This window comes from Phyllostomus hastatus, unplaced genomic scaffold (assembly GCF_019186645.2).
Source record: "Phyllostomus hastatus isolate PE091 unplaced genomic scaffold, TTU_PhHast_1.1 phas_scaffold_501, whole genome shotgun sequence".
NCBI classification, from domain to species: domain Eukaryota; kingdom Metazoa; phylum Chordata; class Mammalia; order Chiroptera; family Phyllostomidae; genus Phyllostomus; species Phyllostomus hastatus.
Window position 1 is genome coordinate 16,408,447 of NW_025334033.1, and position 13,819 is coordinate 16,422,265.

At 38.6% G+C, this 13,819-nt stretch overlaps 1 protein-coding gene across 5 annotated transcripts in view; it reads right to left on the reverse strand.

Moving 5' to 3' along the window:
* ATP8B4 (ATPase phospholipid transporting 8B4 (putative)) overlaps positions 1-13,819 on the reverse strand; it is a 206,294-nt gene that overhangs the window by 110,544 nt on the left and 81,931 nt on the right. The gene's annotated exons all lie outside the window — the stretch shown is intronic.

The following is a 13,819-nucleotide window of genomic DNA, read 5'->3' on the forward strand; positions in this document are numbered from 1 at the left end:
ACTCAACTGATCTGCCCAAGGATACTCAGGGCATTCATGTATCCCTGGGGCTAAACTCAGGATGGCTGGGTGCTCTTTCCACCACCCCATGGTACCAGCTTTATACAGCAGCTATTAACTCTTGCTCGCATTTCCTTGACCAGGATATTAAGGATAGGAGAGATAAATTCAGTCACTGACATTCTTTCCGAACTCTATTAGTAATAAATGTTGAAATATCACCGCCATTGTCTCAGAAGTCTGTATAACTGAAGGCAAGCAATGAATGGGACGGATAGAGTAGGTGCCAGCAATAGCTAAAGTGCAGGTAAGAATAAATGCAAGAGAATAAATTTGGGAAAGGACAAGAACACGGATGATAAAATAAGCCTCAGAAAATTGAACAGGAAAGACCACCTACAAATCATCCACAGACCTGTGGCCAAAGACGGACTTGGTAGCATTCTAATGGCGAGGGCCAGCAGCTCAGAATTGAGAACAACACAGCCAAGATGCTGCACTGCTTTCTTTGAGGCTCCTGTATATAGTGGAGCCCTGAGTCTATCCTTCATCAAGTTCAAAGGAGTTTACGACAAAAAGCTATGGCATCTAGTTGGTTGGATCCCTAGAGACCACTTAGGCAGACGGGCCTCGTGAAAACAGACCACCTGTAGCGGTATGCCATGATGCTGATCATTCCTTGTGGAATTCTCTGACGCCTCCTAAACCAGCTTTGTTTTCCTAGTTGGAAGCCTTCATCACACTTTTTGTTCAGTGATTCCCTTTTGGGAGAGAAGGCTGGGATGATAAGGCAGGTTCCCCAACAAGTTAAGGTGCGCAGGTTAATGTCATTATGCAGTTTTTAAAAACAACCTAATTTACTTGTTTTATAGGCTGGAAAACAGTTTTAAATATTTATACAACTGCGAAATATGCCTCATACTATCAACCCTGCTGGGTCATTTGGCTTAAACACTCAAAGAATTTTTCTTTAATATGGATCCAAGTACATGTTGTTCTGGAAAGTATTCAACTGCAGCATTTTCATCTCCAGCCAGAATTCAATCATTTGCCCAAAGCCATACTTCTCTGCACTTTATCTAGTTCAACGGCAACAGGAGAACCTAATGAGCCTTCTAAATCTCATTTTGTTTCTCCTGGGGGTACCTCCTTTGGAGCATCAGAGACACCTCTTAGGGGACAGTATCTCAGGTAAAAGTTAACATGAACAGAGCAATATGGAGACTGTGTCTTTTTTTATGGAAACTACACTGCTACCGAATTGTCTGGAAATCTCTATTGAAAGTGCATCTGTTTACAATAATACTGTAATAATTAACTATGGTGCCGGGGGTACTGGAAATATCCCGGGGAACACTTTGTAAAATATTCTGATTGTCTAACCACTATTGGACACGTGAAACTAATACAAAATAATATTGAATATAAACTGTAATTGAAAAATATTTTTTTAAAAAAGAAAGTGCAGCCCTGGCTGGCATAGCTCAGTGGATTGAGTGCGAGCTGCGAACCAAATTGTCGCAGGTTCAATTCCCAGTCAGGGCACATTCCTGGGTTGCAGGCCACAACCCCCAGTAACTGCACATTGATGTTTCTCTCTCTCTATCTCCCTACCTTCCCTCTCTAAAAATAAATAAATAAAATCTTTTTAAAAAAAGAAAACTTAAAAAAAAAAAGAAAGTGCATCTGTTTCAGGCAAAAGCCGAAATGATATTGTTTCATTTTCAAACTCATATTCCTCCTACCTGTACATTATGAACTCTAGGAGGGACCACATCTTACCTCTCTCATCCAAGTGGGAAATCATAGTGAAAAGGGAACACTACAGAAACTCTTACACTTTTTTTATTCTTGTTTATTCTATTACAGTTGTTCCAATTTTTTCCCCTTTGCCCTCCTCCACCCAGCCCACCCTCTAGTCCCACAGTGAATCCCTACATTGCTGTCCATGTCCATGGGTCATTCATACATATCGTTTGACTAGTCCCTTCCCCTTCTTTCCACCATTGCCCCCCTCCTTCCTCCCCTCCAGCAGCTGTCAGTCTGCTCCATGTTTTGACAGTTAAGTTTACACACATAAGTAGCAATAGCCACTTTTGATGGAACAAATCAAAACCTGAATTTTCTTACTTAAATTCTAACTTGTTTTTTTCCAGTTCAGTATCATAATGTTTTCCTCTATAAAACCAAAGTATTTGGAATGATGTTTTTAAGGGAGTGATATCAAAGAAAATTACCTGAATTAACTTTACATTTGGAAAAAAAATACTAGAACAAAATCTCTTTAAGAAAAAATGTTTTCAAAACCCCAGAGCATGTAAAGAATCTCTGATATGAAACCATCTGATATAATTGTGAACATGATGTTCTTTAGGGACCATACAGAGGGATGATAAAGCAAAATAAATCTTCATGCCCATTCCCCTCCCACCCACCTGTGCCTCTACCTGTATTTTAACCTCTACTTTCCAATGTATTAAATATTTCCAAAAACAGAGACACAGTCAGAATAACTCATTTGACAATGCTTTGCTAAGATCTGACTATGAATCTGGTCATGTCATTCAACAGTCCAAGAAAGCAGAAAGTGCCTATAATACTGTATGAGCCCAGAATCCTTTACTATGTATCACTCTAGTCCTTTCTTTTTCTCTCTTGCCACCCTCTACCCAGAAGGGACACCCATCAGTCTCTCGAAGCTCCTCTTCCCAAAAGGCTGATTTGTTATTCCAGACATCCTGCAACACCTGCGTTACCTTTGGTCACCTATCCCTCTCCAGCTGTCCCAACAGGACATTCTCCCCTATAGAGTACTCCAAAGTCTTATGACTAACAATCCTTGAGATCAAAAAAATTTTCTGGTATGTACAAATTCCATGGGACAAACTATCACCTCTGTGGCCTATGGGCTGTGGAGAACCCCCATGAGGCAGCAATGCAGGCTGACACAAACTTTTTCTGAGCTTTAAACAAAATGCTGTGAAAGAACAAAATCACAGGAGAAATTTTCTGCAAAAAGATATTATCTGAAACTAATTAGCAGTCTGTTAAGAAACCACAAACAGTATTTCCTAGATGTCAATCCCAACCCTGACACTATTCAACTGTCTCATCATTTACCCACACAATGGACACATGGACACTGCTTAGACTTGTGGACAGCACCCTACCGAGAAGAAAATATAACCCTTACAAAGTAAGATTATGATAGTCATCTTATGACTGGAAGATTACCAGAAACTCAATGCAGAGTAAGAGAGAACAAAATACATTATTTTGGAGAAGGGAAAGTAACACTCTACAGATTCCATTAGAATTTTGAAAAAAAAAGGGCCTGGATATATTGGTAAATGATAGAAGTACATGATACCTTGTTTAAACCCCCTTAGCTGATTATATACCTGTAGAACAATGAATGTGTATAATACAACCAAAGGAGAGTATTTTGTTAATGTTATTTCCTATTCTATCTTACCAGATAGATGTAACCGTACTTAACTAGGACTTCAAAGACATATTTCAGGCCCTGGCTGGGTAGCTCAGTTGGTTAGAGCATTGTCCCACTATGCCAAAGTTGAGGCTTCAATCCCCAATCAGGGCACATACAAAAATCAATTAACGAATGTATAAAGTCGAACAACAAATCAATGTTTCTCTTTCACTCTCTCCCTCTCTTTCTTCTCTTCATCTCTTTCTAGAAACAATCAATTAAAAAAGAGATATATGAGCACGGGACATCGCTAAGAAGCAGCCAAACTTAGTGAAAAGTGCAAACTGGCTAAAACCTGCAAATGCATTTAAATCATCTACATTTTAAATTCCACCATATTTCTTGCCCTACCAACTACCACCACCACTGACAACCCACAAAAAACACACCAGCAGAACAGAAGGGCAGTTAGGAAGGTTTGCTTTAAAGCTCACCCTCAAAATATTTCTAGACTTCTAGTATTTTAGCTTCTATAGTGACTGCATTTCATCATCATCCTAAAAAAGAAACTAAAACAGACATGCCCAGCTCTCCATGTGTGGTGCAGCTATGCTCACGGCTCATGTTTGAGGCAAGCTCGCATCATGGTTCTGCGAGGGGGACACAGGATGGCCTCATGGGCTGTGACAATGACACTTAGCTCCACACCCTTGGCACAAACTGTGCTTTTACTTTTGTTGGGAAAAGCCCTTCTGCTCTCATGGAGGAATTGCAATACATAACTATTCTGAAAGGAAGTTTATTCATTTAATTGTACTGAATCAAGAAATTCCAAGACTCTAAAATACTCATATTTTATTTCAGGTTTTGAAATGGACATAATCAATTTAATCCTTATTTGAACCAGGGTTCTCAAAAACAAATTAGGTTATAAGATAGCTTTTACCTTAGTAGAGTCACAAACCAGTCATTAAAGAGGCCAAAATTCAAGAAAGGAACTCATAAAATTCAAATTCCAAAAGCACCATGAAACATATGGAGTCTAACTGCCACAGAATAATGACAAGAATTACTTAGAGGAAAGAATTTTTTTAATACACTCATTAACTATAGGCCTACCTAAGAGACATTGGGGGTTCAGTTCCAGGCCATGGCCTGAGAGTGAGTATCTTGCAATAAAACAAACTGTAATCTTTTGGCTGGTGGAAGGTCTTGTCTTCAATTTGTAAAAATGTAACATCCATGAAGCCCAATAAAATGAGGTATGCCTGTGTAATATCTACTCTCAGGACATCCAAGAACTTGAGTTCTGAGAAAAGGAGGCAATACAGAGCAACCACATCTAACATTTGTTGATAAATTAGTCTGAACCCGCTTCCTTCTGATACCATGTAGCATCCTACGAGCTGCTAGGCTTTGTCGAGAACCCTCTTGAGAAAATGCAAGTAGAGTGAGGTGGCACCTACCATGCTCCATGTCACTGAACTATTGGCTGCAGAGGCTACAAATCAAGGGTTTACCTTGAACACAACACCAAGCCCATTGCAGAAGCCTTCAGGGACGCAAGGAAAAGCTCTTCAACGGGCTCCTCAAGGCTACATTCATCCTTTCCATATTCTAATGCTCCTGACTGCCCATTAGCAATATAGATTACTGAGAATTTCCTCAAATCTACAGAAGACATGCTGGGGGCTAGAAAGAGAGATAATAATGATCAATTTTACTGACCTCGGTATTACATATACCGAGCGTGGTTTCTTCTTTAATCTCAAGTCCATGTCAGACCTAAAACTTACAAAAGTATTCTTCTTCTCATACAGAGACAGTTGTATTACTCACCACTGTTTCCTCGGGATCTAGAATAATGCCTAGTACATAGTAGGCACTCGATAAGTATTTGTTGAATAAATAATAAATAAATTAATGAATAAAAATAATTGTTTCCAAAAACATTTGTTGAATGATAGCATTTTCCTGAATGTCTAATAAGAATTACAACAACCAACATTGATTTAGTGCCTACTGTATGCCAGTGCTGATTTCTTCAGGTATAGGATTACCAAATAAAATAAGTGACACCCAATTTAGTGTGATTTTAAGATAAACAGCAGTTAATTTTTAGTATGTTTCATGTAATATTTGGCAACACTCACACTAAAATATCATCATTATCTGAATTTCAAGTTTAATTGGATGCCTTATATTTTTTTAAATTTTTTATTGTTGTTCAATTCCAATTGTCCCCATTTTTCCCCATTACTTTCCCCTGCTCCATCCACCCCCCACCTCCCACATTCAATCCTCCCCCCATTCTCTTTATCCATGGGTCTTTTATACCTGCTCCTTGACTAGACCCTTCCCCTTCTTTCCCCCATTATCTGCCCCTCCCCTCTGGCCACTGTCAGTTTGTTCTTTATTTCCATGTCTCTAGTTCTATTTTGCTCACTTGTTTGTTTTGTTGATTAGGTGCCACTTATAAGTGGATCAAAAAAAAAAAACCTGTGGCATATTTACACCATGGAATTCTATGCAGCAGAAGGAAAGAAGGAACCTTTCTGCTACCCTTCATGACAGCATGGATGGACCTGGAGAGTATTATGCTAAGTGAAATAAGCCAGGTGGAGAAAGACAAATTCCATTTGATCTCACCTATAGATGGATGCCTTATATTTTAATTTGCTACATTTGATAATGCTATTCATGTATTTTATCTCACTTTATCCTCACAACAACCCTACAAGATAGACATAAGCTGCTACTCCCATTTTATAAAATAGAAAACTGATGTTTGGAGAAATTAAAATATGTGGCTTATTTTTGTAAATCTATCTATCAGAAATTTAAAGGCTGACTGCTGTGGGGGAGGATGGAGGGATTGAGCAAAACAGAAAAAAAAAGGAAGAACTCATGGATACATACAACAATGTGCTGATTGCGGATGGTAAGGGGGTGGGTGGAGGTGAAAAGGGTTTAGGAGGGATAAATGGTAATGGAAAAAAACACAATAAAAATAAGGCATAAAGAAGAAATTTAAATGCCTACACACTTTGATGTAAATATTCCACTTTAAAGAACTGATCATACAGGTGCTCAAAGTTGGATGTTTGCTGCAGTATTATTTGTAATAGCAATCTATTAGAAACTCAGTGCCCACCAAGAAGGATTAGACAGGCACAGCATGGTGAGCCTGTTCAGTCATGGTTCTTCTACTCAATGGAATACAATGAAGCCACAGAAAGAATAAGATGGGTCTATATGTGCTGACATAAAATATTCTATAAGTTACATTATTAGGTTAAAATGAGCATGTGCACAACACTGCATATGCATGGAAAGATTCTAACAGTGTTTTGAAGCAAAGGTATACCTACATATAGCTCTGTGCACACCTGCAGAGAAAACATCTTCAAAGACACACAAGAAACTGTTGAGTGGGTGCCACAAGAGAAAGAAAATAAAGAGAAGTAAGGTGAAAGGGGGCTTCATTTCACTGCATACTGTTGTGTACTATGTGAGTTATATTCAGGACATGAATCTTTGGCATTATATATAGGTATTTTAAAGGCCAAGTGAGGAGGAAAAATAGAAGAAAACAAAACTCTTCCAAGGTCACGTGTAAATGGCAGACCTGGGACTGGAACCTGAGTCTCCAAAGCTCATGCTCTTGATAAACCTATATTTATTGTTATCTTTTACTCTATTTTCCATGATACTTATGTATTGTCTATTTAGAAAAAGAATGGGCTCTCAGGAGCTGAAGGAATGTGATCACAGCCATAGTGCACGCTCTCAGGGTTGAAAACCAGGAGATCCGAAGGCCGCTCGCAGTCCTGGCCCCAGGACACAGATGTTCGACGGGCAGCAGCAGTGTCTGGTTCTTTTCAATCCCACTGCTGTCAGAGTCACGCTGGAGTAAAACACACAGCTTGGCCCTGATCCTCTGACAATAGACTGCTGAACAGAATCTCATTACATTGAGAATAGCACAATACTCATATCTTTGGAATCTACTTATTTTGAAGAATGCAGATGTTTCCCTCCTATTCCTTCCTTATTAGCATGGTGCTTGTGCTGAGGCAGGATCACAGGGGAGGTCTGTGGTCTGCTGCTGAAGATGCTCTTACAGCAATTCTGCCAGGGCAAAGGGTGGGAAGAGGGAAGATAATGAAAGATGTAGTCCTACCGCATGGGTAATTAGTTCAACAATTTGCTGAGAAAAAGTAATCAATCTTAGAGAGGTCTTGCTTGATTTTTATAAATCCTGTTGTGCATTAGTTGGATGCAGAAATACACACACAAGGTAGCCTTCCTATTCTGAAAACAGAATGATCAACTCATTTGCTGTTACCTGAACTGTATAAACCTACTGAGAGTTGTGCAGAAATTGTACTCTACTTAATCATTTCCCTGAACTGAAACCCTTCCCTAAATCAGTCTCTTAAGATCCTTTGTCTTCTGCAAATTCTTAGTAGAATTCCATCAATAGATGGCTAATAGATGATGAGACCACAAGGAAATCAGAAGAAAATTATTTCAAAGGAAGACTATTACACCTGCTCTCACGTATGAATACTAAAGGAAATACCTTAGACTGACTTTGGAGAAAACAGAGCTATTTAGGTCAAGATCAGATTCTTCAGCAGCAGTTTCAAAGGGAGATCTGTGTGCCAGAAGTTTATTGGCAAGTACTCTTGGGATTAACACCTGTGAGGAAGTGAAGGAAACACAGTTGGGCAGAGGGAGGAAGTCGGCTGTTGATGCAGTCACAACAGAGGCTCAGCCAATACCATGCAGAGCTCTGGTGATGGAATGCACTTCAGGGTTGGATCTAGGGGACCAGGCTGGGTACCTTGGCATTATTCAGCCTTTAGATGCAGCCTGACCCCAGCAAGAAGGGGTAAACTTGAGCAAAACACCTCTTCTCAGCCAAAGGCAATTCCCAGAGAGGCCTGACAGTGGAGGGTTGTGTACAAGCAACAACCTTCCTGCCCCCTAGAGGCAATGGGAAACCACAGAGGCTGTGGAAATATATCCTACAATGTCACAGGGGAATATGGATAGAACAGGAGAGCATCCCGTACAAACTGCAAGCCCACTTCTCAATTTTGCTGTCAACATGGCCATGTAATTAGAATATTCCTTTTTAATTCCGAGCTATTTTACCTCTCCCGAGTTCCAGTTTCAATTCTATAAAGTCAGTATGAGCAGCTGTCATGAGTAATTGTGTTCCCCCGACCCTCCATTTTAAAACTTCTTAGGAATATTTTGTAAAACTTTGGGCCCTCCAATTTACTCCTTTTTCCAATGATTAGTAAATGAAGTTGGAAGATAAATTTTTAGTACATTTCCATTAAAAAAACCATCTACAGATAGTCACTGGCTACCCAAATGTCCTAAGAATGATGTCTATATGGGGATGGTGGGATCACTGTTTCTGATTACTCCTTATACAAAGAACATATTTCAATGAGAAAAAATTACAAGCAACCATCTTAGCCTGAACAGATCAACCCTTCCCTTCATCTAAGTTGCCTACTTTATTTTGAGAAATCAGATGGTATGCTTCTACCCAGCTCAGTGTTGAATAACAACTTCTTCTTTTCAAAAACACCCCAAAAGAAGATAGCTTTCAAGTGGAGGAGAGTTAAACTTGAATATCTTCGTTCCAAGGTAAAAGCCTTATATTGTGTTTTCCCATGGCCTCTAGTGACATTTTAAATCAACTTTTCTACATAGAGGCAGGTTAAGAGAGAATCAAACACCAGGACCAAAAGGCAGAAAAAAACAATGTTAGTTTCTTAACATGACAAGTAATAATACATGCCACATCAACATAGACAAAGCAAAGGCATCTCTCAGTGGTGTACTTGGTTTGCTCTGGTCAGAGAATCTAGTTTTCTGGAAATATCATTCCTAGTTTGGGAGCCCAAAGTATGGGATAGCACTGGAATACCATGAGTTTGTTTACTACATTTGCAGACATATTGAGTCTGAAACACTTTTCAAGAAAAATTTAAAATATTACTTCAAAATAGGTTATAATGTTTATCACTTTGAGTTTCTTGGAAATAGGACAACATGTAAGCAGAATTCTTAATTATGTCATCACCGACCAGCATGCATGGTACTATCACTCTTATTTAATGAGTTCAAGACCACCACACACACAAAATGAGCACTCTGAGCCCAGCACTGTGCTGAGTGTTGGAGCCTCAAGGGGAGTTAGATTCAGATTGTGGTTATCAAGAACCTGGAAACTAGTGGGAAAACATAAATCTGGTTATTAAATAACCTCAATTTAAATTCTTTTGGCTTTCTGATACCTGGAGCATGTGGATATTCTTCCAGTCAGCACTGAAGAATACCTGTACACCAGAAGAATGACCTCAGTGTTAGATTGCTTGCCATAGAGCTGTCATCAAAGGCCCAGGAAGAAAACTGATAGACCAGAGAAATGGCCTAATAAAGGATGCATTAACTTTCATTCCTCATGATATTCCCAGCTTTGTCCCCTCATACAATGAGCTCATCAGAAAACTATATGTCTGGACTATATTACTCTGGTCCCTCTAGACTTGGTTTCTCAGAATCATGCCTTAACGTCGTACCAGAGATTTTAATCAGGACTTACTTGTGGTCATGAGTAAAATATCTCTGCTTTCTGAGGCTTCGATCATTATGTCATTTACATTTCTCCCAAGACCAATATAAATCTTATTGCTCACAATTACTAGAATACTTCCTTTCTTTGAGCCATTGGTTTTATAACCTAGACACTTTAATTATGAGGAGAAACAAAGTCCAAGGTAATATTTCAAATTCATCGATGACAAATTCTAACAGATTATTTAAACAAAACCTAGGGAATTTTACAGTAAAGACACTGACCTTTGAAGATGACATTGTAGGGACAATCTTGATACTAGCAAAAACAAAATACTGTTCAGAATGGATAAGAAGTTGGAATCAACTTTTTAAAGATACTGACATTCTTAAAGAGAAGAATTCTGACCTCTTGCTTATAACAACAATGATGCGGCATAATAGAAAGAGCTCATGACATTAGAATGGGAAGACAAGGACTTGGGTGCAAGTTCACCCATTCAGCCATGTGACTGAAGCAAGAATTTGACCATCATTGGAAATACACACAATGACCTACATTAATGGGTACCTGACAATCCCTCAGAATACCTCTTCAGTTATAAGACTAAGGTATTGAGGCCTGGCTGGTATGGCTCAGTGGATTGAGTGCTGGCCTATAAACCAAAAGGCTGCCAGTTTAGTTCCTAATCAGGGCACATGCCTGGGTTGCAGGCCAGGTCCCTAGCTGGGGGCATGTGAGCAGCAATGAACTGATGTTTCTTTCCCTCTCTTTCTCTCTCTCTTCCCCTCTCTCTAAAAATAAATTAATTAAATCTTAAAAAAAAAGACTAAGGCCTTGAAAATGGGATAAACCCACCTGACATTTAAATGCCTATCTATCATAGCATCTGTGAGCTTCATATAAAATAAACTTACTGAAGAATTTTGTAAACTATAAAATAATGTATATTTTTAAGTATTTTGACTATTTTTATTATTATAAGCACCTCATTATAAGGACAATACATTTTGATTTATATTTTAAGTCTTCAAATTATTTATTTTCATTTTGTTTATTGTCTATCTTCCCCACTGGACAGTAGGCTCTTTATGAGCAAGAACTCATCCGTCCTGCTCATTTCTGTATCCCTGATACAGAGAGATCTGATCAGATCACTGGGGAGAAGTAGGGAGGAGTGGTAAGAGTTTGCCGAGGCAGTGGTAAGCCGTCTAGGATGGGGTTGGCTGAGAAGCTGAATGCCTCCAGAGCATGGAAATAAAAAGAGGGGAGGCTCTCTGGTTTCTGGGCTGGTTCTGTCTGGCTCTCAGGCTCTTCTTCCCCCAAGGGTTCTTGAATGATTATGCTCCAGCTGCCTGGACTTCCCAGCAGAAGGTATTTTGGATGGGAAGGAACTCTGCATATAGCCTAGGATTGGGCTGGCCTGGCAGAGCAGGTAGGTTTATTATTTGGGTGTTCTGGAGGGAATAGGCTCTGGGGCAGAAGCCTGCTGTTCTTCCAAAATTGTGTAGCTTTTGTATATTATGTTGTTTTAGTTTGTAAACTAACACTATAGAAATAAGATAACTAAAAACTAACAGGGGACATGAAAGGAGAACTCAAGTGTTAGAGTTTAGCCTTAATTGATAGGCTTAAGGGATTAAAACTGTGACTTGATAGCCTTAAGGGACTGCTTTTGAACAAAGACTCCCTTCCTTATCAGCCAAACCTTTGCCTCTGGAATTCTGCCTAGAGGGTGGCAGGAAGTAGCAGGACCCCAACTGCTGTTCAGTAACATCACTAGTATATAACACAGAGCCTGGCACATATTAAGGACTAAATACTTATTTGTTGAATTAAAATTTGAGTGAACTTATTATTTATATGGTAACTCCTACTGTATGTTTAACATATTTAGCTCTAGGGTTGAAGTGAATAATTCAACGTAACTACACCTGCTGGGAAGACCCTAAGAAAGTATAGCAGAGGTAACTGTGAAGCACAGAAAGAAAGTAAGGATAAGAGGAATCATTGCAGGACAAAGTATAACAGTTTAGAGAACAGAAGCATTATTCATTTTCCTCAAAGTATGTACTGCTGACTTACATTTCATATGATTATAATGCACACCTACAAAGATGCTAACTTCTTTCATGTCTTTAAATTTCCAGTTTCTTTATTATGATCTATGTCCTCAATGTTGCTGGTTCAAAGAGTAAGTAAATTCTGCTACACTCAACAATCACTGGGCACCTACTACAAGCCAGACAGTGAGCAAAGCACTGGGGATAAACACAGTGTGTTTCTTGGTGTGAAGAGGCCCATAGTCAAGGGGGAGGCCTTAAAAGGACTATTAGAATGCTGTGTTTAACTCTAGCCTGGTAACATGTACATGCTGTGGGAGCACAAAGAGGGTAGGGATTGTTCTGCCCGCCTGAAATAGATACGGGAGGGATTTCCAGAGATGGATAACACTGAACCTGAGCCCTGATGGATGAAAGAGGCAGAAGGGAAAGAGCATATCACGGGTTTAAGCAAAGCAAGTAGTTCCGTGTGATTGTAGACAATGTTAGAAATGCTAGCTGGAAGTTTGATAGGAGTAGGTGCTAGAATGGTAAGGAATAGTTAGGGGAGATACTAAGGAGTTTTTAGCATGCATATATTTTGAAACAAGTTATCTTATATAAGAAAACTGTTAAAAACACTGTTTACTTAGCACAACTCAGTCCCACTTAGAAAACTATGCTCAACATGTACACTAGACCAGCAAAGACCCTAGAGCAATACCTCTGTACATAATGCAGGAGTGCCATTGTTTTCCACTGGAGGAATTTATTAAAAGAAAAAAATTAAAATAAATTCTCAAACAGAACACAAAAAGATACTATAGACAAATAGACAATGAAATTAAAAAATAAGTCACTGAAAAGAGAAATAATATAATTAATAATTACTCAAAAAAATAATCACCTTCACTAGAAATGATGAATTTTTTAAAAAACAGGACACCTGTTTATACTTAGCCAGTTGGGCTAGATAACATTCAAAGCTGCAATGGTGTGGGAAAAAAACACTCATTTGTTCAAATGGGAAAATAAATGAACTTCCTAAAGAATAACATATTAAGACTCTTTTAACCCTGGCTGGTGTGGCTTGGTGGATTGAGCGCTGGCCTGTGAACCAAAGGGTGGCTGGTTTGATTCCCAGTCTAGGCCACATGCCTGGGTTGTGGGCTGGGTCCCCAGTGTGGGGTACATAAAAGTCAACCACACATAGATGTTTCTCTCACTCTCTTTCTGCCACCCTTCCCCTCTGTCTAAAAATAAATAAATAAAATCTTTTTTTAAAAAGACTCTTTTAAAAGACTTTTTTAAAAAAGAATCTTTTTGAAAAGACAAAGTCTCAATTCCCTAGAAATATAGCCTAAAGAAATAATCAAAGATGCATATGAAATTTACATACAAAGATGTTGCTGTGAGAGGTGTTCATTAAAAACAAAATTAGAGAGAAGTTAATTATCCAACAATAGTGGAGTGATGGAGTATAGCAATCTATTATTCAGCTATTAGAAATGTTTTCAAGAAATTTTTAATGCCATATATGAGTTATCATGACAAAATAAAAAACTGGAATACAAAATTATATCTATTGCATGGGTTCCTTTGCATATATGCATGCTTGCAAAATACAAACAAACAAATACAAAAGATAATGCTTTTCTTTAAAAAAGTAGAAATTTAAAAAGTAGAAACTTTTACTTTTCTCGGTTTCGGTATTTTTATTTGATTAATTTTAGTTAAAGATTC